At 42.3% G+C, this 25,809-nt stretch overlaps 1 long non-coding RNA gene across 1 annotated transcript; it reads left to right on the forward strand.

The window, feature by feature from the left end:
* The first annotated feature begins 2,087 nt into the window (after nucleotides 1–2,087).
* On the forward strand, nucleotides 2,088–25,520 carry LOC117509890. The gene is made up of 3 exons (XR_004560584.1): nucleotides 2,088–2,209; nucleotides 15,962–15,968; nucleotides 25,499–25,520. It is a non-coding gene; the product is annotated as an uncharacterized LOC117509890 (long non-coding RNA).
* Nucleotides 25,521–25,809: the final 289 nt, after the last annotated feature.

Below are 25,809 nucleotides of genomic sequence, written 5' to 3' on the forward strand. Positions count from 1 at the left end.
AGAAATAAAACATTGACTTTAATGATAAAGGGGTGTGCAGTGTCACTTAAATCCCAAAAATTACCGATTGCAAGTATATTGAAAATAATAGTATCAATTACATTTAAAACCCCTGTGTTTCAGTTCTTAGAGTCGAGTGTACCTTGGTTACCGGGGATGCACACTGAGGATCTTCTAGTCAGCAGTCCGACTTCGATCCTGCAGGCCAGAGGTTCCCAAGCGGTTTTCCATGGAGCTGCAGAAAAGATGAACCTCTTAGCCCTCATGAATGGTAGCACGCATGCACACACACACACACACACACACACACACACCACACACACACACACACACACACACACACACACACACACACACACACACACACACCACACACACACACACACACACACACACACAATTTTGACAAAATTAACTTTAACATATATGTCATATTACACTTTTCCCCATTAGTGCAGCAGATAACTGAAACAATCATGCAAATGGTGATACAGCACTAAAGTTGGTACAAATACTATTTAGATATTACTCTTTTGAACAAATCGACTGGCCACTTGAATTTCAATAAGCGGCCAGGTAGGGTCAATTGAAGAATTACACAGGGGTCAAAATTAAAAATGCTCAAATCATTTTGAAAGCTACACCACATTATTTGTCTGATCGTAAAGATTCCAAAAAGGTATAGTTTGGACTATCTAGGACCGAATGTTCTGGAGTTATGGGGTAAAAACAGCAAAATGGTGACAAAGGACACTTTCAGTTTGTACAGGGGTCAAAGTTAAAGTTCCTTCAATTTTGGTAAAACAGTAATGCAAATTATTGGTGAGCTAATAGGATTAATAAATGGAATAGTTTTTGATTGTGTTGAATGTTTGGTCTCCAAGTAAAGGTCAAACAAGGTTCAACGTCCATTGGCTTCTTTGACATGTGACATATGTTACCCGTAATACATGATAACTAAGCATGACACATGGTTCCAACTATTCCTTATAAAACCCTGTTAACTCAACTAATAATGTGCATCATGTTTTACCAAAATTGGAGCAGCTTTAACTTTTGACCCCTGTACAAACTGAAAGTGTCCTTTGTCACCATTTTTGCTGTTTTTACCCCATAACTCCAGAACATCGGTCCTAGATAGTCCAAACTATACCTTTTTGGAATCTTACGATCAGACAAATAATGTGGTGTAGTTTTCAAAATTGATTGAGCATTCAGAATTTTGACCCCTGTGTAATTTTTCAAATTGACCCTACCTGGCCGCCTATTGAAAATTCAAGGGCCCAGGCCATTTGTTCAAAAGAGTAATATCTACGGAGTCTTTGTGCCAATTTTGGTGCTTGTATCACCATTTTCATGATTTTGCTCTAAATATTCCTTAGCTGCTGCACTAACATTTTCACTGTGGCTCATACAAAGAAAATCAGTTGTCTTTTTAATTACTTTTGATTGTCCAAAAAGTGTCCGACACATCACCCCCCCCACACCTCCCCACGATTCATATTTTAACACTGAATGAGTGAAGAGTGCAGTGTGTCCTCAACGTGGCTCACACTGAGTGATGACAGTGAAATGTGCACGTGCAGCAACCTGAGACATTAAAACAACAACATGATGTTTTCATTTGGTTTTCCATTACCAGAAATCAGATGTGTTCAGGCAGATACTGACGGTCACCCAAATCTGAAGTGTGTGTGTGTGTGTGTGTGTGTGTGGGGGGGGGGGGGGGGGGGGGGGGGGCTTATGTGTATGACTCATAAAAAACAGATGACATGTGGAAAAAAATAAGATGGAGTCTGTTCAGCCTGTAATGTGAACTGTTTATTCCAGGGCCATCACATCCAGTCTCGGGGAGGCGAGTGTGAGTGAAGAGTTTGCGCGCTCGCCTGTTTGTGCGCCCTGTTGCTATAAGACACGCTGGTTGTTTACAGACACTCTGTGTTGCTTCCCTGGGAACCAAAGTGAGTGAGCCACAGCTTAAACTGGGCCAGTCCCAGGAGATTTATGTCCGTGTTTATCATTCCTCCTCCTCCTCCACTTAAAGACGGACCACTCAACAATAAATCATCCCTCTCTAAGTGGATGCGATGCACAGAAACTTTTCAACTGGACCTAATTTGCTTCGTCAGGTTCAAAAGGAGAGACGTGGTTTATGTCATGGGTCTGGGTGCAGTCACTGACGTAGCACCAGATGTTAAGTGCGTTGATTGTGATCCTTTCACTCTGATTTCACCATCTCTGGTCCGTCTTTGTGTTCCAGGCGAGATAAATCATACAAATGGGAACAATGGCCCCATGCAGCAAGTTTCTCCTCCTTGTGATCCATTGTTATTGTATTGTTCTGCATGTATCTGTAAAAGTGGTAATGTGGAAACTGTCCCAGAAGACAAAACTGGACTTTTGGCAAGGTGGAAATGTTTGACAGTTTGTTAGAATATGATCTCTTGTGTCATTTCCACAATCTGGAAAGTCTGTCGGATGAAGAACGTGCTAAACGTGTCTGTGGCCGGTTTCTCTGCAATGTGAAGAAAACTACAATTGGACAATAAATTGCGCACATGGGCTGTAGGTGGCGTAGGTGCTGCCAGATTTGTCCCAGTATATGTATTCTACAGACCTTTCTGCCATCTGTTGGACCCTTAGCAAAAAGTAGTATACTTAAAGTTCATTTTATTAAGTATGCTTCAGTATAAGTATAGCACGTATACTACCGACCGTGTACTGTTATTATACTAGAAAGTACACAAATGTATACTTTTTCAGACTAAATTGGAACATTTCAAGTTTATAAAAGTATATTTTAAAGTTCGTTTTAAGTTTGCAAAAGTACACTTTAAAGTATCAAGTAGACTCATCTATATACTATCAATGTACTTGGTATATCCCTCTTGTATGCTTAAAGTATACAAAATGTACACTTATCAATGTACTTGGTATATCCCTCTCCTATGCTTAAAGATACCACAAGTGCACTTATCAATATACTGCCATTGTAGTAGTTGTCTACTTTGAGTGCCTATTTTTAGTTTATTATCGTATACTTAAGTATACTGTTATACACATTGGTTTATTTCGCTATTTTACTTTTTTTAGACTTTAATTTTGCTTGGCATATTACTTGTAGCTTACTATTTATATACTGAAAATATACTCCTTAAGTATTCTTAAGTTTACTCATACTGAATGTACACAAGAGTGTGATGCATTTAAAAAATCACAAGACAGAATGTTGAAAACAAGTCTGATATATTTTTAAACATTTCAAAGCAAAGACCTATGAAATCAAGTCCTTCCTTTGCGGAGGAAAAGTTAAAGGAAAAAGTGCATGTAATGTAAACATAATGGTCTCTCCAAGATCAAGTCATTATTTGTAAAAATGTAACAACATAGTGTCTTCAACTGAGAAGTAAAGTCCTTCCTTGTCAAAAAAGGTAAAAGAAAAGTGCGAACCTTTGGAACCAAAAATAAATAACTACATAGAAAAAAAATCTGTACTTTTATGGCTTCTTTTCAGTCCCTTGAGTCAATGGCTTGACTTAGTATATCTTGCTCCAAGTGCATAATAAGTGTTAGTACTTTGTGGCAGAAAGACGTAAAAAGCATACTAAAGTACAAGTTTTATTATTAAAGTATAAGTGTAAGTCTTAGTATAATGTACTTAGACTTAGACTTTTGTTTATACTTTTCAGTATAAGCCAAGTATACTTCACTATACTATTCTTAAGTATATAAAATATAGTTTATAAAAAGTCACCTTCAAGTATACTTCCTCAATTTTAGTAAAAAATAAGTATACTCATAATACACTTGAATAAACCTTTTGCTAAGGGGAACAATGCCACCTGCTGGATGTGTGGTTTTATGCTGGTTGGATGATGGAAAGTAGGAGCAGGTGTGGTTGAACTTCCATCTATTGGACGTGTCTGGCTTGTTGCAGGGAATAATCTCAGGAATTAGGCTCAGGTGTGGTTAAAGTGGAAAAAAACGAGCTTGTTTGCCTGTTTCTTTGATTTCTAAAGTCAAAGTCTGGAGGCTGCTGCTGCTCGTTTTCTATCAGAGCAAAGGAAAAGAAGGAAGGGGAAGAGTTCACTTGACAAATCCTGGAAGCTCACCAGGTAATTCTGTGTTCTTCAGGCCCGTTGTAAACTGTAGTGTTACTTCTGCAGATGCACAGGAGGCAGTAACAATGAAAAATGTTTGACAGTGATGACGCAGATGATGCTGGAACAGTCTGTGCTCAGGAGAGGCGACTGATTGTCACCATGCATTTTTGGCTCTTGTTGTCAGCTGAGTGCATTTGCAGAAGAAATACTGCAAATAAAGTTCAAGAAGAAAGAAAGTGAGTCATTAGTACTCAACAGTAACACACTCGTCAACACTGTCAGGCGACACTGCCTGATAGTGCAGCAGATAACTGAAACAATCGTGCAATGGTGATACAAGCACTAAAGTTGGTACAAATACTCTTTAGATATTACTCTTTTGAACAAAACCGACTGGCCACTTGAATTTTCAATAAGCGGCCAGGTAGGGGTCAATTGAAGAATTACACCAGGGGTCAAAATTAAAAATGCTCCAATCATTTTGAAAGCTACACCACATTATTTGTCCTGATCGTAAAAATTCCAAAAGGTATAGTTTGGACTATCTATGACTGAATGATCAGGAGTTATGGGTAAAAAACAGCAAAATGGTGACAAAGGTCAGTATCAGTTTGTACAGGGGTCAAAAGTTAAAGTTCCTTCAATTTTGGTAAAAAAGTGATGCAATTATTGGTTGAGCTAATAGGATTAATAAATGGAATAGTTTTGATTGTGTTGAATGTTTGGTCTCCAAAGTAAAGGTCAAACAAGGTCAACGTCTATTGGATTCTATGACATGTGACATATGTTACCCTGTAACCACTGGTGTCAGAAGTACACACATTTGTTACTTAAGTAGAAGTATAGATACTGCAGTTTAAAAACACTCTGGTAAAAGCTGAAGTATCAACTTGACCTCTTTACTCAAGTAAAAGTGAAAAAGTATGTGCTCCAAAACCTACTTAAAGTATAAAAGTATAAAGTAACCTTTAAAAAAAAAATAAATAAATAAATAAAAAAAAGGTAGATGCCACTATATGAATTGAAAGCTTAATTTAAAAACTGATTCGTTCTACATGTGGCCCAAGACCCAAATCCCAAAATTAGCCCCAACTCCACCTGCACGAAAAGTTTCAATTCTAGAAGCTCTGAAATCCAATCTGGGACTATTCCAGACAATAAACTGCAGTGAGTGCAGCATCCATTAGTGAAGGGAAAAAAAACACAACTTTCCTTATTCAGATTCATTCCAGTAGTATTCTGCTCTTACTAGGATGCAGCAGTTTTCTAGTTTGGCAGATAGTTCTGGAGGAAATCACTGAAGAACTTAACAAATTGAAATATTGGTTTGACTGAAACAAACTGTCATTAAATAAGACAGATGAAGTGGAGGGTAAGAGTCACTAGGTGTCACAGGAAACATTTATTTTTATTTATGTATCTATTTATTTATGTTATCAATCAATCAATCAATTTATTTATATAGCGCCAATCACAACAAAACAGTTGCCCCAGGCGCTTTATATTGTAAGGCAAGGCCATACATAATTATGTTAAACCCCCAACGGTCAAAACGACCCCCTGTGAGCAAGCACTTGGCTACAGTGGGAAGGAAAAACTCCCTTTTAACAGGAAGAAACCTCCAGCAGAACCAGGCTCAGGGAGGGCAGTCTTCTGTTGGGACTGGTTGGGGCTGAGGGAGGAACCAGGAAAAAGACATGCTGTGGAGGGAAGAAGAGATCGATCACTAATGATTAAATGCAGAGTGGTGCATACAGAGCAAAAAAGAGAAACAGTGCATCATGGGAACCCCCCAGCAGTCTAAGTCTATAGCAGCATAACTAAGGGATGGTTCAGGGTCACCTGATCCAGCCTAACTATAAGCTTTAGCAAAAAGGAAAGTTTTAAGCCTAATCTTAAAAGTAGAGAGGGTGTCTGTCTCCCTGATCTGAATTGGGAGCTGGTAGTTGCTTTTATTTTATATTTCTGTTGTTTTCTATTCAGGTTCTTTTGCCTCTTTTTCTAAAATTGTATAATAATCATTAGATTATTATATAAACAAAAATAAATTTAAGAAATATTACAATTTGAAAACAAATGCACCCGAACGTGATGAGAGCTGCAATTGCTTAATGCTAAGTTTTAACATTGAAAATGCCATAGACATGCTAACGCGTTAGCGTCGCTCCCGTTTTTAAGTTATAAAATACATCTATCAACTGTTTCAGAAGACCATAACAGGTCGGATTAACATAGAAAAGGTAAATAATACTCACAGAAGTATGCTCTTTACGGTTTTAGCATAAACGAAGCAATAGCTCTAAGCATTGCTTCAATCTGCGAATCACTGCTTCAATCTGCGAATCACTGCTTCGATTGGTTCACGGTTCAAAGCAAAGCCGTGCTGCAGAAAAGTTGATTACAGGCGCACATGACGTGAAATATATATATATATATAAACATTAAACTGAAGCCAAGAGTAACGAGGCTGTTTGTAAAAATGTAAGGAATAGAAAGTACAGATACTTGTGTGAAAATGTAATGAGTAGAAGTCAGAAGTAGGCAGAAAAATAAGTAATGGAGTAAAGTATAGATACCTAAAAGTGTACTTAAGTGTACTTCGTTACTTGACACCTCTGCCTGTAACATGATAACTAAGCATGACACATGGTCCAAACTATTCCTTTTTAAAACCCTGTTAACTAATAATTTGCATCATGTTTTACCAAAATTGGAGCAACTTTAACTTTTGATCCCTGTACAAACTGAAAGTGACCTTTGTCACAATTTTTTACCCCATAACTCCATAACATTCGGTCCTAGATAGTCCAAACTATACCTTTTTGGAATCTTTATGATCAGACAAATACTGTGGTATAGTTTTCAAAATGATTTGAGCATTTATAATTTGACCCCTGTGTAATTCTTCAATTGACCCCTACCTAGCTGCCTATTGAAAATTCATGTGGCCAGTCGTTTAGTTCAAAAGAGTAATATCTAAGGAGTATTTGTGCCAATTTTGGTGCTTGTATCACCATTTGCATGATTTTGCTCTAAATATGCTCTTAGCTGCTGCACTATGAAGTCTGACCCCCCACCGCCCCATTAGAAGGAGCTGTTGCAGGGTCAGAGAGAGATCAGAGAGGTCATTTTAAGGTCAGCATTAGTTCAAGCCACCTCTGATCCCGCCCCTCTCCTCCTCCCTGACACATGAATGATTTGGCTCCGCCCCCATCCTCCTCTGTCAGGCGGCTCAGGCTGCACATGCTGGTCTCTTCTGTTTGCTGTCATCGGTCACAACTGCTGGTCCTGCTGCTCATGTCGCAACTGTCAGGCGTCTCAGAGCGAGCGAACTTTCAGTGTGTAAACCCACAGGTTCGACAGAGAAAGAGAATGAACCTCCTGTTTGTCATGAGTCTGCTGGGTGGCGGCACGACTCGGCGAACACACAAATACACGGACAGCACTGGCACGTAGACAAAACAGCCATCTCTATTTCTGTGGCAGCCAAAGCTCCCTCCAAACACAGCAGCTGTCATCACCCTCATCCTGACAGCGCTGCTCACGTCACGCTCGCAGGCACCAGTTCCCTCAAACATGGGACCACTAACCCAGAGTAGACCTCCGCTTCTTCATAAGATGAGCACGGGTGCAATTTCTTGGATGCCAAAAGAAGAAAAAAAGTAAGTTTGAGATCGTTCTTAAGGTCCACCAAGCCTCTGCTCATGAAATGATACGATACATGGGCTACGATACGATTCAGGAATAATAGTTTTTTTGATGGGACAATGTGATGCATTGGCGTCAATACAGTTCTTGATGTAGGTGTTTATTTTCCATGATATCTAAATTAGAATAAACAAAAAGTGGCAAAGCTTACCCTTACATGCACATTTTTTGAAACATAAGAGACCTTCAGGTTTTTGCTACTGTGCTGCTGAACACTGACACGCCTCTGCATGTCTTTTGTTCACCACTGGGGGCAGCACCATACAGTAACAAAAAGCGTGGAATAGAAGAAGCCAGCAGTTGTTAGTTTTACTTTCCTTTTCTGACCTGGTTTCACACAAGCTGGGAACTACTGTAATTTCCAGACTATAAACCGCTACTTTATTCACATGCTTCGAACACTGAGGCTTTTACAATGGTGCGGCTAATTTATGGATTTTTACAGGCTTTTTCGTAAGTCGAAATACATCAGTTGATGCTGTCAGTTGATTTCCTGAAAGCTGTGTTCCTCATGTGGTGTAAATTCACACACAGTGTAAATATAAGGTCTTGCCTGTTCGTTTTAGTGAAGAAAAGTCCCTCTCCGGCACTTTGCACCAGAGTTGCGCGGAGCGGCGCCTTCTCCCCACACCCTTCCAAACCAGTTCTCTGTCTTGGCGCAACAAGTCAAAAAGTCACAGTGCCTCATTAACGTCTCATTTAACACAGACTCCATCCAGTCCTGGCTGCACGCGATGAAAGTTAGAAAAAGAAAAAGTTAAAGTTCTCCGTGTGGAGCAGAGACACAGTGCACGCACACTGGATGACGTGCGCGTCAATATTTATATGTAACATTTCAGGGGGAGCATTTACAGTATGTATTTAATTAAAAGTTAAAAAAATCTTTCTAACATCTTTCTGTGTAAATATATATAGACAAGTGCGGCCTATTTATGTACAATTTCTTTTTCTTTTTAAAACTGGTGGGTGCAGCTAATATTCAGGTGCACTCTATAGTCCAAAAATTACAGTAAACATAACATTCAAACCGGTACATTTATCCGTTACACCATGTACCACTACTGGACATGTTGATTTTTTTTGGACTGCAAACTTAAATGATCCTGTGACCGGTCACATTAGACCCCAGTTCCACCACAAAGCTGTAATCCCTGGGCTCCCATAACAGTGCACAGTTTCTCCAATCACAGAAACAGATGCCTATAACGTTTTTGCTGTTTGCAGTTGCTGTCCAGGAATTTACCTCCTCCACCCCAACACCTCCTGTTGATCCCAGTCAATCCCTCCAATGCCCCACTGTCACCAGTTGGTTCCTGCTTGATGCTGGGGTAGGGGAATTTCTGCCCTTGTCTTCTTCTGATTGCAGGATTCAAGTTCAATGTACTCCAATGCCGTCAGGTGCGGGACAGGGCCCGAAAGACTGTCTTTCATTTTTAAAATTGATATCTATGGAATAAATGTTTAACAGTCTCTCGTCTCCTGAATCTTAATGGCAGAACTGCCTCCTCCAGACAGAGTTACCATATAGTACCATACTATTTGTAGCATATAAGATGGATTAATCCTGGACAGGGAAGATTTGACAATAAATCCAGTAGGAACACATCATTCTGCAAATCGGTGAGTTCACTGTAGGCTTTATTATTATTACTTTTTATTTATTATATTTTATTTTGCCAATATTTGGAACAGTGGGGGAATTTCCAGTCTATTCACATGGATAATAGCAGGATAAGAAGAGCTGAACACTTTGTGTGCAAATGTGTCATTCGTCTTCAGCTGCGAGTGGACACTTCAGTGAGACACCAAATGCAATACTGTCACTTGTTCGCGTGTTTGTTCGCTAAGTCGTCTCTGACTGCTCTCCAACAGTCGCACCCAGTGAGATAGGAGCCTTACGGGTGTGTATACTTATGCACTCCTGTTGTGTGTTCTTTTCTTTTCTTTGCTCTCCAGGTTGTATGCAAACTGGTTTTTTGTCTGTGGAGAAGGTGCTGGCAGAAGAGTCCTTCACCCTCATCAGTGTGATATGCAGCACCTGTGGATGATGCTCACGTGCAACCTTAAAGACTTTCAGCTGAGGCAGATAATGAGATGGCGTTCTGCATTTAAGCCATGCGTGATTCGAGCAGAATTGCCGGGAACTCGACCTTGTGATGTTCGTTTGTGAGACGCTGAGGACCGCGCTGGGTTTGACACATCGTGCCTGTGAAGGAGGACGGGTGAGGGACACATGCTGTCAGCACACATCAGAGGTGATTGATTGTCTGAATAAGTGTTAATAGTAATTTGGTATTTTGTTATGCAGTATATTTGAACATTGATGAGAATTGTGCAGCTCGCTTCTCACGGCTGTGGCGTGCGGACTGATGATCCTCCACCTGTTGTGAGAAGCTGCTCATTTACGTAAAGCTTAAATTCAGACCTGAATGTGTTGCTGATAGTGTGTGCCTTTGAAGGATATTAGTTGTAGCTGCTGACTTACCTCACCTTTTCTATCCTTCGCAGAGTCGGTTTGTCGTGTCCACCTGGGGGTGTTTGGCGGTGAACGTGAGTCCAGCAGCGCCGGGCTTTGATCCCTTTGGGCGCTGGAGAGCGCGCCGTCCTTCACTCCGCCAGATAAACGCACTTTTTGTTGTACACGGAGTATTGCACAAGAAGGGGAAAATAAAATTGTTTTGTTTTTTCTGGAACCGCTTTCTGGTTATTTAGCGCTGGGTTCGGTCAGACGCAGGTCCGCTCCTCAACCCGCGTCGGCACATAACACACTCCATTGTTTTGGCTTTTATATTTAATTTCATTTATGTCATGTTAGTTTTTAATCATCTTAGAATTTTAATATAAAGAAGCCTGATTCATTTTATATAATTTGGTGTGATTGCAAAATTCAAACGCGTTAAAGCTCAAGAGTTCACAAATGTTTTGGCAGCACTGTACAAATTTAAATTTGAGAATGGGGTTGGAAGCACTTGAAGTATTTTCCAAAGAGAGCATGTGTTTCTCTTTCCAGCTCATCGATGAAAAGTCCACAAATGTCAAATTCATTCTGAAGCTCTTTTCCATCTGAGAACAGGCACTTAAAGCACTTTATAATGATGCCTCTCATTCACGCTCCAATGACACTTTCATGCAAAACTTTGCACCACGCAACAGGAGCAAGTTGGGAGACTTTGGCATGCGGACTGCGCCAGGAATCAATTTATCAACTCAGCTCAGCAACAAATTTCATGATACGTGTCAAACCGCTGGCTGATTGAAGACTTGATGAGTCTTGTTGATGCCGAGCAACACATTGTGGTACGTCATGCTTCATCATGTGCTGGGAGGGTGCAAAATGTTTGACATTGATGCATCATATTGATGTCGCTGTGCTATCATAACTCCATCTTGCTGAGTATTCTCAGTAATACATGAAGAATACGGTTGTTTGTGTGTATGTGCATGTGTGCTTCTGGTCCTGTGTCGTGTCTGTGTCTTAGTGTCCTGCCCCCTGTCATTGTTTGCCTTCCGTGTATGTGTTAGTTTAATCAATCAATCAATCAATCAATTTTTTTATATAGCGCCAAATCACAACAAACAGTTGCCCCAAGGCGCTTTGTATTCTTTTATTCACTATTTGCACTTTTGAGTCCCATGATTGTTTTTTCTTTTGTGTGCTTGGACTTATATTTTGATTCTGTGGTTTTTCACATTTCTTGAGGTTTAATTGGGCAGCGCAGTCTCGTTTGAGGGCGAGCGCTAAAGGGGTAAAATATGTTGCTTATAACGTAATTTCGCTACTTCCAGGGACAGAAACACAACACTGTCACTGAGGTTTTGGGCAAATTACATGCAAATAAAGTGAAAATGCAAAGAAAAACTGAGGATGCGGTAAAAAGTGGACACGTGTTGCAGTTTGTTTATGACACGGACCTCAAGAGTTAGTTTTACAGGTGAGAGAACGGAGCTGCTCTGGTTAGCTGTGTAGGCTAACACTTACCAACAGGACCCCTCACATTTGCCCAGTGTTGTATAAAGTACCGGAAAAATCACACTTAAGTAAAAGTACAGATACCCATTAAAAAAATGACTTTGGTAGAAGTTCAAGTCACTGATTGAAATGCTACTCAAGTAAAAGTCTTAAAGTATCTAGTATTTATTGTACTTAAGTATGACAAGTAATGTACAACTAAATGTACTCAAGTATTGAAAGTAAAAGTACAAGTAAATGTTAATCAAAAACGGACTGATTTTTTTTTTTTATATTACTAGACTTGTAAATGACTGGTAGTATTAGTCAAAATACTGAAAATTGTGCACATCACACAAAAACACTTCAGAAACAAGGTTTCAAAACCTAAACAAGAGAAGGCTACTCACTAGGTGTTCACAGAAAACAGTTATTTATTTCTATATGTATGTATTTATTTTCATTGTTACATGGTTTTATCTTTTCTGTTGTGTTTTGTTTCATTAAGTTCTTTTTGTCTCTTTCTCTAAAATTGTATTGTAAAATTATTAGTCTATTACAGTATTATTGTCTATTATGTAGACTATTATTTTTGTTGCTATAATATATGAATAAAAAAAAAATACAATTTGACTCTTTTACGACAACAAACACTGAGCCATTAATTATACAGAAACAAATCAACACAAACGTGCTAATGCAAACAGCTTAATGCTTCAACATTGAAAACGCCATAGACATGCTAACGCGTTAGCATCTGTCCCGTTTTTAAGTTATAAAATACATCTATCAACTGTTTCAGAAGACCATAACAGGTCAGTTTAACATAAAAATATTAAATATTACTCACAGACATATGCTCTTCAGGGTTTTAGTGGGGAAAATTTTGGTTAAAGCGAAATAAAGCAATCAATCCACGAATCGTAGATCGAAGCACTGCTTCGACCTGCAAATCACTGCTTCGATTGGTTCAAGGTTCAAAGCAAAGCCGCGCTGCAGAAAAGTTGATTACAGACCTGCTGCAGGTCTGTAATCAATGTAGAGAAATGATCATTTTCCTGACAAACACCCCCCAAGTGCGCAACTGCAAAAAAGCCTACCGGACATGCCTCATGACAAACTGGCCTGACTTCGTTGCAGTCAGTAGTAATCAGTGGTGTCTCTGGCTGAAAACACGACTTTTTTCGTGTGTGTGTGTTTTTTTGTTTGTTTGTTTTTGTTTTTTGTAACAGGTAATGGCATGGCGAATAGAAAATGTATCGGAGTAGAAGTATGCAATTAAGGTCGGAAATGTAGTGAAGTAAAAGTGAAAGTAAGCTGAATTAAAAAAACTCAAGTAAAGTACAAAGTCTCCCAAAACATACTTAAGTACAGTAGTGAAGTATTTTTATTTCGTTACTATACAACACTGCATTTGCCTCGTCCTCCCTTCTCCAGTGGGAACCGAAGAAAACTGCACTTTTTCTGACTGCTTCAGTGATTGCAGCTGAAACCAAAACAGTACACCATTTTTCTATGTGAAGTTATGCTGTGTATATATTGCACAACGGGAGCGGAGGTCCCCATAAGTGGTCAAATCCTGCGATATCACGCAGGATTCAAACGAGACTGTACTGCCCTATTATGTTTTATCCTTTACTCACCATCTTATGCTGTTATTTTTTTTGCCACCTTTTTCTTGTCACTTGACCTTTGACTTTTGCCAGTTGGTTCACGTGCTTCCTCTGGATTGTGAGTGTTTTTGTGTGATCCCTTGTGTATTTGACTCACTTCCCAGTGGCACAGTTTGACCTCTGTTCTTGTGTTTATTTTTGGACTCTCTGCCGTGGATATTTGAATATTTGGCTGTCTTTGAGATAATAAATCACCTGTCAATTTTAGGGCTGGGCAAGTTAACACATTATTATCATGTTAACGCATTAATTAATTAATGCCGGCATTTTTTTTTTTTGCAACTGCCGTGGACATTGAGATGGACACAGAACTTTTACATGGCCATTTAAATTTTAAAGTGCTTCCAGATGACGTAGTCAACAACCAAAGCCAGTAAAGTTCCCCTGAGTGAGCTCTGCACCGAACACTGGGGGAAAAGTTCTCCTACTGCCTCTAAAGTTCTCCTTGCTGCTGTTAATGTTCTTGCAGCAAACCGCGCATCTAGCGCTGGATGAAAATTTCTCCTTGCAGCAAACCACGTGGAACACTGGGAACTAGGTGACACCGGGGCCAGCTTCCCCCGGAAGATTTTTAAACTTAGAGTGAGGCAAATAAGTATTTGATCCACTGTCGAATTTGCAAGTTTTCCCACCTACAAAAAATGTAGAGGTCTGTAATTTATATCGTAGGTACACTTCAACTGTGAGAGACAGAATCTAAAAAAAATAAATAAATAAAAAATCAGAAAATCACATTGTATAATTTTTAAATAATTAATTTGCATTTTATTGCATGAAATAACTATTTGATTCCACTAGAAAAACAGATCTCATATTTGGTACAGAAACCTTTGTTTGCACTTACAGAGGTCAGACGTTTCCTGTAATTCTTGACCAAATTTGCACACTGCAGCAGAGATTTTGGTCCACTCCTCCATACAGATCTTCTCCAGATCTTTCAGGTTTGGAGTTTCAGCTCCCTCCAAAGATTTTCTAATGAGTTCAAGTCTGGAGACTGGCCAGGCCACTCCAGGACCTTGAAATGCTTCTTACGGAGCCCCTCCTTAGTTGCCCTGGCTGTGTGTTTGGGGTCATTGTCATGCTGGAAGACCCAGCCATGACCCATCTTCAATGCTGTTACTGAGGGAAGGAGGTTGTTTGCCAGAATCTCATGATACATGACCCCATCCATCCTCCCTTCAATACGGTGCAGTCGTCCTGTCCCCTTTTCAGAAAAGCACCCCCAGAATATGATGTTTCCACCCCCATGTTTCACAGATGGGTCGGTGTTCTTTGGCTTGTTCTCATCCTCCAAACATGGTAAGTAGAGTTGATACCAAAAAGCTCTATTTTGGTCTCATCTGACCACATGACCTTCTCCCATGCATCATCCAGGTGGTCACTGGTGAACTTCAAACTGTTTTGGACATGTGCTGGCATGAGCAGGGGGACCATGCTGCCCTGCAGGATTTTAAACCATGACAGCATCATGTGTTACTAATGTAATCTTTGTGACTGTGGTCTCAGCTCTCTTCAGGTCATTGACCAGGTCCTCCCGTGTAGTTCTGGGCTTTCTCAGAATCATCCTTACCCCACGAGGCGAGATCTTGCATGGAGCCCAAAACCGGGAATGATTGACAGTCATCATGTGTTTCCTGCATTTTTTAAGAATTGCACCAACAGTTGTTACCTTCTCACCAAGCTGCTTGCCTGTTGTCCTGTAGTCCATCCCAGCCTTGTGCAGGTCTACAGTTTTGTCCCTGGTGTCCTTAGACAGCGCTTTGGTCTTGGTCATGGTGGATAGGTTGGAGTGTGATTGATTGAGTGTGTGGGCAGGTGTCTTTTATACAGGTAACGAGTTCAAACAGGTGCAGTTAATACAGGTAAAGAGTGCAGAATAAGAGGGCTTCTTAAAGAAAAATTAACAGGTCTGTGAGAGCCAGAATTCTTGCTGGTTGGAAGGTGTTCAAATACTTATTTCATGCAATAAAATGCAAATTAATTATTTAAAAATCAAACAATATAATTTTTTAGAATTTTTTTTAGATTCTGTCTCACATTTGAAGTGCACCTACAATAAAACAGACCTCAACATTCTTTGTAGGTGGGAAAACTTGCAAAATTGACAGTGGATCAAATACTTATTTGCCTCATTGCATAACCCTCTGAAACACTATTGTCTGCATTTTGAGCACCAAATTGTATGAAAGAAAGCCATTTTTTTTTTAATTAATCTTTGTTACAGCCTTACTTAAAGCCAAAAGAAACAAGGCATCAGGCCAAAACACAGAACAGTGTAGACATGTCAGGAACATCAGAACTGCTAATTTATACCCAGCAGTTTATTCAAGAAAAAAAAAAAAAAGAAGATTCTTTAGAAATCTTTGATATTTGTCTGTAAATTAAACCCATAACTCATCTGTTGTTGTTGTTTCAGGTGAGATGATTTCTTGATTAACATGATAATGACCATCGGACATTTATTTTTTCAAATAATAAAATAGTGACTGTTTAAAGAGCCTTTGTTTTATTTAGAAGCGTAGCAGTAGGTGTGTGGTGGGCTGTTCCTGCTGCTGTTTTTTTCTCTTCTGCACAGGTGGCGCCTCAAGCTGATCGACACACCTGCTCCTCATCTCATCAGCCTCTGCATATGAACCCCGGCTCTTCACTCCTTCGTCGCCAGAAACTCAACGTATCTTTCATGGTAGCTGGCCTCTCATTGTGCTTTCCTACGCAATGTTAATTCTGAACTCCCACGCTCTTAAATTGTGCTCTGTACTTTTTTCCTGCAGCCTGTCTGAGTTTTCTAGCTCAGGGTTTCTTGTTGTCATTTTTCCTAGCTTCAGCTTTTTTCAACAGCTTCAGCTCATTTCAGCACTCTGGACTGAGCTAAGACTAACTGTTACTAATTTGACTGTGATTTAATCTACTTCTGGAACTGACCCGGTTCAGTAACTCACTCACCTGTGTATCTTCTCCAGACCACGTCGACTGCTTGCAGGCGCCACCTGGCTCCTGAATTACATCACCTGGGTTCGACGCCATCAGGACTGCGGTTCCCTGGTTCCACCACTGAGCGGGCCGGTTTCCACTGTGCAAGGCTGCCTCCTGTGCTTTGTACATTACTCCAGTGTAAATAAACCAGTGTTCTGATCTTATCCGTTTCATTTCTGCTCCCAGCTTTTGGATTCGCTGTTCACTCCAGCCCGAACCATAACAGGAGTTTCTGTCCACGTCATGGGGCAGACCGGATGCAGCAGGCACTTACAATTCAGGGGGAATACCTCTGAAAGCTCCAGCAAGTGGTGGACTCCATCGTGGATCATGTGAGCTCACTAACCGATCAGCTTAAACACTCTGACACTCACAGATCTCTCCACACAACTCTCTCAGCTGTCGTTCATACACACACCAACACAGCCTCCTGCTGCTCTGACCCAGCTTATCACAGCCTCATTTCCCGCTGCGGCCACTGCAGCGTCGCCCGAACCATTCATATGCCATCCAGAACCATTCTCCGGGTGTGTAGACACTTGCGCCTCTTTTTTAATGCAGTGGTCGTTTCTCTTCAGCCAGCGTCCCTCATTATGGCTCAGATAAAGTAAAATCGTGTATGTGGGGAGGCTCAGTACTGGGCTACTGCCCTCTGGAGCAATGAATCTCCACTACTCCATTTGTTTTCCTCGTTTTCAAAAGAATTCCGATTAATATTCGACCACCCAACTCGGAAAGATTCCATCTCTCAGCATCTGTTAACTCTAAAACAGGAGCAGCGCAGCGGAGTTTTTGGTCGACTTCCGCATTCTCACTGCAGAGGCTGACTGGAACACTGCGCTGCGAAGCGTCTACATTAACGGGTTGAACGATGCACTTAAGGACAGGCTGGCGGTCCTGGACGAAACATCTCCCTTGGTTTTAGGCCATCCTTGGGTCTCTAAACACAATCCTGGTATCGATTGGTCAACTGGGGTCATTACTCAGTGGAGGGAAGCCTGTTTCAAGGGGTGTCTTAGTTCCTCAGTTCCCCCCAGCATTGTGGTCAAGGAGAAGGTCCATTCACCTCCTGATTTGTCCTAAGTTCCTCCTGAGTATCACGACCTTGCTGAGGTTTTCAGGAAGGATTGTGCACTCTCACTGCCACCTGACCATCCTCATGACTGTGCCATTGACTTGCTTCCAGGTGCTCCGCTACCTTCAGGTAGATTGTACAATCTCTCCCGCCTGGAATGAGAGTCAATGGAAACCTATATCTGGGACTCCTTGGCGGCTGGGTTGATCTGGCCTTCTTTGTCTCCTCTTGGGGCAGGGTTCTTTTTTGGGGCAGGGATCTTTGGCTTGACCAATGCACCAGCCACGTTCCAGGCGTTAGTAAACGATGTGTTGCGTGACTTCCTCAACCGGTTTGTGTTCGTCTATCTAGATGACATATGATTTTCTCCCCGGATCCCCAGACCCATACCGAGCATGTCTGACTCATACTCCAGTGGTTGTTAGAGAACCATCTGTTTGTCAAAGCCGAGAAGTGCGGATTCCACCTCGACACCATTTCCTTCCCTGGCTTCATTATATCTCATAACCAGGTCAAACCCGACCCTGCTAAGGTCAAAGCCGTCACAGACTGGCCGGTTCCTTCCTCAGTTAAACAGTTACAGCAGTTTCTCAGGTTTGCTAAGTTCTACCGTCATTTCATCCGGGGGTTCAGTCAGGTGGCAGCTCCCCTCACCACACTCACTTCCTCCAAAACCACCTTTCAGTGGACGCCTCAGGCCGACTCCGCTTTCACTCAGCTTAAAGACTGATTCGCTACCCATCTATCTGCATTCAGCTGGACCCGGATTGCCAGCTCATTGTGGAGGTGGATGCCTCTGACTCTGGGCTGGGAATGGTCCTGTCCCAGAGGTCAGAGAACGACAACTGCATCCATCCGTGCGTGTATTTCTTGCGGCGCCTGTCCCGCACTGAGAGAAACTATGATTGGGTAACTGGGAACTCCTGGCAGTCAGGAAGGCACTTGCAGAGTGGAGACATTGGCTGGACGGAGCTGCAGTTCCGTTCATCGTTTGGACAGACCATTGCAACTTAGAATACATTCAGTCTGCCAAATGATTGAACGCCTGGCAAGCCAGGTGGTCGCTATTTTTGGTAGATTCAACTTTACCATTTCATACCGACTAGGCAGCAAGAACATCAAGCCGGACACTCTATCTCTCCAATACTCCCCGCCAAAGGAACCACAGACTCCTCCAGAGACCATCCTTCCTGATCCATGATTGCGGAGGCGCTGACCTGGGATGTTGAGCGAGCTGTCCAGGAAGCCCTCACCTGCCATCCTGATCCCGGAGGAGGGCCGCCAAGTCGGCTTTTCATGCCACCCGAGACCAGATCTCTGGTGTTACAATCCTGTCATTCATCCAAGTTGTCCTGCCACCCTGGGGTTCATCGCACCCTGAAACTCCTTCGTCACCACTTTTGGTGGCCCACAGCCCAAGCGGATGTGAGGGAGTTTGTACAGGCATGTTCAATCTGTGCCCGGGGCAAGACTCCCGACTCCCGGCCATTCGTGGTCACATATTGGATTAGACTTTGTCACTGGACTTCCTCCATCCCAGGGTAACACTGTCGTCCTCACAGTCGTGGATCGGTTCTCCAAGGCAGCCCACTTCGTGCCCCTGCATTAGACCATCAGCCCAGGAGACCGCCGACCTTCTAGTCCTCCATGTGGTCCGGTTGCATGGCATACCCCAGGACATCGTGTCGGACCGAGGGCCCCAGTTCACCTCGCAAGTCTGCCGAAGCTTCTGTGCCGCTCTTGGGGCCTCAGACACCCTGTCGTCCGGGTTCCATACCCAGACCAACGGGCAGGCAGAACGGGCCAACCAAGACCTCGAGACCACCCTCCGTGTGTATCAGCTGCCCAACTGACGGACTGGAGTCTTCACCTTCCCTGGGTGGAGTACGCCCATAACTCCCAGATATCCTCAGCCACCGGACTCTCTCCCTTTGAAGTCTCTCTAGGCTACCAACCTCCTCTCTTTCCATCCCAAGAAACAGAAATATCCATTCCCTCAGTCCAGCTCCATCTCAGGAGGTGCCGTCAGGTGTGGAAGACCACACGTTCTGCCCTGCTGAAGACCTGGACCCAGACGCAGGGCCATGCTGACCGGCACCAGACCCCCGCCCCTGATTACCGGCCCGGTCAGGAGCTGTGGCTTTCGTCGCGGGACATTCCCCTCCAAACAGACTCTCCCAAACTGGCTCCAGGTACACTCAACAAAAATATAAATGCAACACTTTTGGTTTTGCTCCCATTTTGTATGAGATGAACTCAAAGATCTAAAACTTTTTCCATATACACAATATCACCATTTCCCTCAAATATTGTTCACAAACCAGTCTAAATCTGTGATAGTGAGCACTTCTCCGTTGCTGAGATAATCCATTCCACCTCACAGGTGTGCCATATCAAGATGCTGATTAGACACCATGATTAGTGCACAGGTGTGCCTTAGACTGCTCACAATAAAAGGCCACTCTGAAAGGTGCAGTTTTATCACACAGCACAATGCCACAGATGTCGCAAGATTTGAGGGAACGTGCAATTGGCATGCTGACAGCAGGAATGTCCACCAGAGCTGTTGCTCGTGTATTGAATGTTCATTTCTCTACCATAAGCCGTCTCCAAAGGCGTTTCAGAGAATTTGGCAGTACATCCAACCAGCCTCACAACCACAGACCACGTGTAACCACACCAGCCCAGGACCTCCACATCCAGCATGTTCACCTCCAAGATCGTCTGAGACCAGCCACTCGGACAGCGCTGAAACAATCGGTTTGCATAACCAAAGAATTTCTGCACAAACTGTCAGAAACCGTCTCAGGGAAGCTCATCTGCATGCTCGTCGTCCTCATCGGGGTCTCGACCTGACTCCAGTTGGTCGTCGTAACCGACTTGAGTGGGCAAATGCTCACATTCGCTGGCGTTTGGCACGTTGGAGAGGTGTTCTCTTCATGGATGAATCCCGGTTCACACTGTTCAGGGCAGATGGCAGACAGCGTGTGTGGAGTCATGTGGGTGAGAGGGTTTTCTGATGTCAATGTTGTGGATCGAGTGGCCCATGGTGGCGGTGGGGTTATGGTATGGGCAGGCGTCTGTTATGGACGAAGAACACAGGTGCATTTTATTGATGGCATTTGAATGCACAGAGATACCGTGACGAGATCCTGAGGCCCATTGTTGTGCCATACATCCAAGAACATCACCTCATGTTCCAGCAGGATAATGCACGGCCCCATGTTGCAAGGATCTGTACACAATTCTTGGAAGCTGAAAAGTCCCAGTTCTTGCATGGCTGGCATACTCACCGGACATGTCACCCATTGAGCATGTTTGGGATGCTCTGGACCGGCATATACGACAGTGTGTACCAGTTCCTGCCAATATCCAGCAACTTCGCACAGCCATTGAAGAGGAGTGGACCAACATTCCACAGGCCACAAGTGACAATCTGATCAACTCTATGCGAAGGAGATGTGTTGCACTGCATGAGGCAAATGGTGGTCACACCAGATACTGACTGGTATCCCCCCCAATAAAACAAAACTTTTATTGTGGACAGTCTAAGGCACACCTGTGCACTAATCATGGTGTCTAATCAGCATCTTGATATCGCACACCTGTCCACCTCAAGTTCCAAGTGCTGTTTTCTAAGCGAGGGGGAAAGAATTGTACGTGACACCTGATTGGCTGATTACTTGGGTGGTATGAAAAATATTACCTGTCCGCGAAAAGGGTGTATTGCTATTTATTCTTTAGGTTTTATCCAATATGGCGTATCTGTTGTATGGCTGGGGGGCCTGGCTGCCTTTTTGTTTCTGTCTTTTGTTTTTCCTTCCAGGTGGCTTGCATTTGGGACTGAGTGGCTGTGTTGCTGAGGTTATCAGGACCTCACCCTGATCACCTGCGGCTCGTCAGGACTCACAGCTGTGGTGCATCTATATGGATTGGAACATTTTGGCATTTAAGACTGGAGTGTACAGTGTGTATTTGCCAGAGACTCGACCTTGTGACCAGACGGGTGAGATCGTCGTCTCGGGAGCCATCTCATCATCAGTGGATGCAGAGAACGTCCAGGGTTTGATGCACGGTCTGTGAAAGAGGGGGGTGAGGTCTCACGCTCGTCAGCACACTTCCTGAGGTACGTTAGATTTTGTGACTAACGTTTATACAGTCAGTAAATGTGGTGTCCCTCACACCTTATTATATTGAGCTGTACGTTAGTCATGTATCGGCTTCCACTGCAGTGGAGTTTTGTGAACTGGATGTTCCATGCCTGCAGGTTGGGAAGCTGATTAGTAATTAAGCCAGGAAGTGTTTGCTGTTTATGTACACCTTTGAGTGGTCTCTCTGTGTGTAGAGTGTGGACTCACATAATGGTTCCTTCTTTCACAGACTCGGTTTGTTGCGGCCACCTGGGGGGTGTCGGCGGGGTCCTTGGGTCTGAACGGCTTCTGGCTCCGGACCGTTAGCGCTGCTGGGAGCGCACCGTATCACCACCACGCCAGACCGCACACTCTTTTGTTGTTTTGTATCACATCACTGTTATGTATTAAATTCAGTTAGCCTTTGTACCGTGCTCTGCTTATTTCATACTGGGTCCTTCAAACGCTGGTCGGTTCTCCGAGCTGCGGCCGACACATAACAGTATCATTTATAGGTATATGATAACAGTCAGTACTCACAACACATCATGCTGATATTTCCCCGTACAGACCTCTCACTTGGTTAATAATCCTTTAATACTCCATATTCTTGATCAGTCAACAGTTTCCTTCAGTCCAGCCAAAGTTGTCACACTGATAATAGTCTTACTTGCTAACAAGTGAGATGCCAAAGCTGTGACATGAACAAGTTATACATGTATTCACTTCACTCGTTAATGAGTGACCTGTAATTTGCTCTCTGGCAGCCTTTCTCAATGGGTCACCCATTGACCACCAGTGATCCTTGAGTGACCCCTAGTGGTTCGTCAGTATATTGGCAAAATATCACATTTTAAAAGTGATATCATATGTTAAGTTAAATTGTTTCTCAAAGTGTCTAATAGTTAGTAATATACAGTAATAAACTGTTGGTGTGGTAAGCAGGTGGTCCACGATATTGATTTATGTTTTTAAATAGGTTAAGTGGTCGTTAGTATGAAAACATTTGAGAGACATTGCTCTATGAGTGATCATGTGAGAGCGAAAATCCTGACTAGTTAAGTGGTGAAGGCCAAACACCTCACTAAGCAACTAGTTAAAACCTTTTTTGGGCTTATTTTTAGTTTAAGTAGAAACTCAGAATGTTTCCCAGTTTTCTGATGTCTGTGAGGGCCACAATGGTCACTGGTTAGATAGTAGAGAGAATTGTAGTTAAATAAAGTGAACAGGTACTTGACTCGTTAATATGTCACAGCTTTAGCATGTCACTCCTTAACTTCAGTGTTACTAGTTTTCCGAGTTTGGGGGGGAGCATTGGTGCATCAAAAACAGACTAGTTTGGACTTTGGTGCTACTAGTGAAGCACCTGGCATCACTAGTAAGGTTTCTGTTGGAGCTAACTTAACAGAAGTGCCAGTAGTTGCTGAAAAAAGTGACGAGTAAGAATTGCTGAACAAAATGTCAAACTTATGTGAACAAATGTCCAACTAGTACTGACAAAGACCAAACTAGTGACGGAAACTGATGCCTTGAAATCAAGCATATGGAATGAATACTCAAGTGACTTTTCATAGTCATGTCTCCCTTTTTCTAACCTAACTTAACTGTGGAAGCCAATTTCTGTCAAAGACAAGTGGGCCAAAAACCACGGAGACAGCAGGCGCAGTCTTCTAATCCCACAAATAACCAGAACGAGAAATTACCAGTTGATCCATGAAATAGTGTGTGAGTGGGACAGTGGTTAAGTGACCGCATAAAGCATTAACAACAACAAGAATATGAACAACATAAAAATAAAGGAACTGTATCAAAAGTCTATGCAATAAAATGCCACTGCTGTTTGTTTTAGATGTCAAAAAAAAAAAAACAACAACAAAAAAACAACAGAGATGATGTAAATGAGGTCGTGCATTTACTTGTTGATAATATCGTATTAAACGCCTGGAACGACTAAACCATGAATCCAAACATAACAGTGAATGGATGGACTGTATTTCTATAGCTCTTTTATAGATGCTGCGTGTACTTTACAGTGATGACTCACATTCTCTCTCTCACACACACACACACACACACACACACACACACACACACACACACACACACACACACACACACACACACACTTATCATGCCACTTAATTACACACTGGGGTGAAGGACTGTGATTACAAGTCACTGTAAGAAATAAAACATTGACTTTAATTGATAAAGGGGTGTGCAGTGTCACTTAAATCCCAAAAATTAACGATTGCAAGTATATTGAAAATAATAGTATCAATTACATTTAAAACCCCTGTGTTTCAGTTCTTAGAGTCGAGTGACCTGGTTAACGGGGATGCACACTGAGGATCTTCTAGTCAGCAGTCCGACTTCGATCCTGCAGGCCAGAGGTTCCCAAGCGGTTTTCCATGGAGCTGCAGAAAAGATGAACCTCTTAGCCCTCATGAATGGTAGCACGCATGCACACACACACACCACACACACACCACACACACACACACACACACACACACACACACACACACACACACACACACACACACACACACACACACACACACACACACACACACACACACACACACAATTTTGACAAAAATTAACTTTAACATATATGTATAATTACACTTTTCCCCATTAGTGCAGCAGATAACTGAAACAATCATGCAAATGGTGATACAAGCACTAAAGTTGGTACAAATACTCTTTAGATATTACTCTTTTGAACAAATCGACTGGCCACTTGAATTTTCAATAAGCGGCCAGGTAGGGGTCAATTGAAGAATTACACAGGGGTCAAAATTAAAAATGCTCAAATCATTTTGAAAGCTACACCACATTATTTGTCTGATCGTAAAGATTCCAAAAAGGTATAGTTTGGACTATCTAGGACCGAATGTTCTGGAGTTATGGGGTAAAAACAGCAAAAATGGTGACAAAGGACACTTTCAGTTTGTACAGGGGTCAAAAGTTAAAGTTCCTTCAATTTTGGTAAAAAGTAATGCAAATTATTGGTTGAGCTAATAGGATTAATAAATGGAATAGTTTTGATTGTGTTGAATGTTTGGTCTCCAAAGTAAAGGTCAAACAAGGTCAACGTCCATTGGATTCTTTGACATGTGACATATGTTACCCCGTAACATGATAACTAAGCATGACACATGGTCCAAACTATTCCTTTATAAAACCCTGTTAACTCAACTAATAATGTGCATCATGTTTTACCAAAATTGGAGCAGCTTTAACTTTTGACCCCTGTACAAACTGAAAGTGTCCTTTGTCACCATTTTTGCTGTTTTTACCCCATAACTCCAGAACATTCGGTCCTAGATAGTCCAAACTATACCTTTTTGGAATCTTTACGATCAGACAAATAATGTGGTGTAGTTTTCAAAATGATTTGAGCATTCAGAATTTTGACCCCTGTGTAATTTTTCAATTGACCCCTACCTGGCCGCCTATTGAAAATTCAAGTGGCCAGTCCATTTGTTCAAAAGAGTAATATCTACGGAGTATTTGTGCCAATTTTGGTGCTTGTATCACCATTTTCATGATTTTGCTCTAAATATTCTCTTAGCTGCTGCACTACATTTTCACTGTGGCTCATCCAAAGAAAATCAGTTGTCTTTTTAATTACTTTTGATTGTCCAAAAAGTGTCCGACACATCACCCCCCCCACACCTCCCCACGATTAATATTTTAACACTGAATGAGTGAAGAAGTGCAGTGTGTCCTCAACGTGGGCTCACACTGAGTGATGACAGTGAAATGTGCACGTGCAGCAACCTGAGACATTAAAACAACAAACATGATGTTTTCATTTGGTTTTCATTACCAGAAATCAGATGTGTTCAGGCAGATACTGACGTCACCCAAATCTGAAGTGTGTGTGTGTGTGTGTGTGTGGGGGGGGGGGGGGGGGGGGGGGGCTTATGTGTATGACTCATAAAAAACAGATGACATGTGGGAAAAAAATAAGATGGAGTCTGTTCAGCCTGTAATGTGAACTGTTATTCCAGGGCATCACATCCAGTCTCGGGGAGGCGAGTGTGAGTGAAGAGTTTGCGCGCTCGCCTGTTTGTGCGCCTGTTGCTATAAGACACGCTGGTTTGTTTACAGACACTCTGTGTTGCTTCCCTGGGAACCAAAGTGAGTGAGCCACAGCTTAAACTGGGCCAGTCCCAGGAGATTTATG

Source organism: Thalassophryne amazonica, chromosome 5 (assembly GCF_902500255.1).
Source record: "Thalassophryne amazonica chromosome 5, fThaAma1.1, whole genome shotgun sequence".
Lineage (NCBI taxonomy): Eukaryota > Metazoa > Chordata > Actinopteri > Batrachoidiformes > Batrachoididae > Thalassophryne > Thalassophryne amazonica.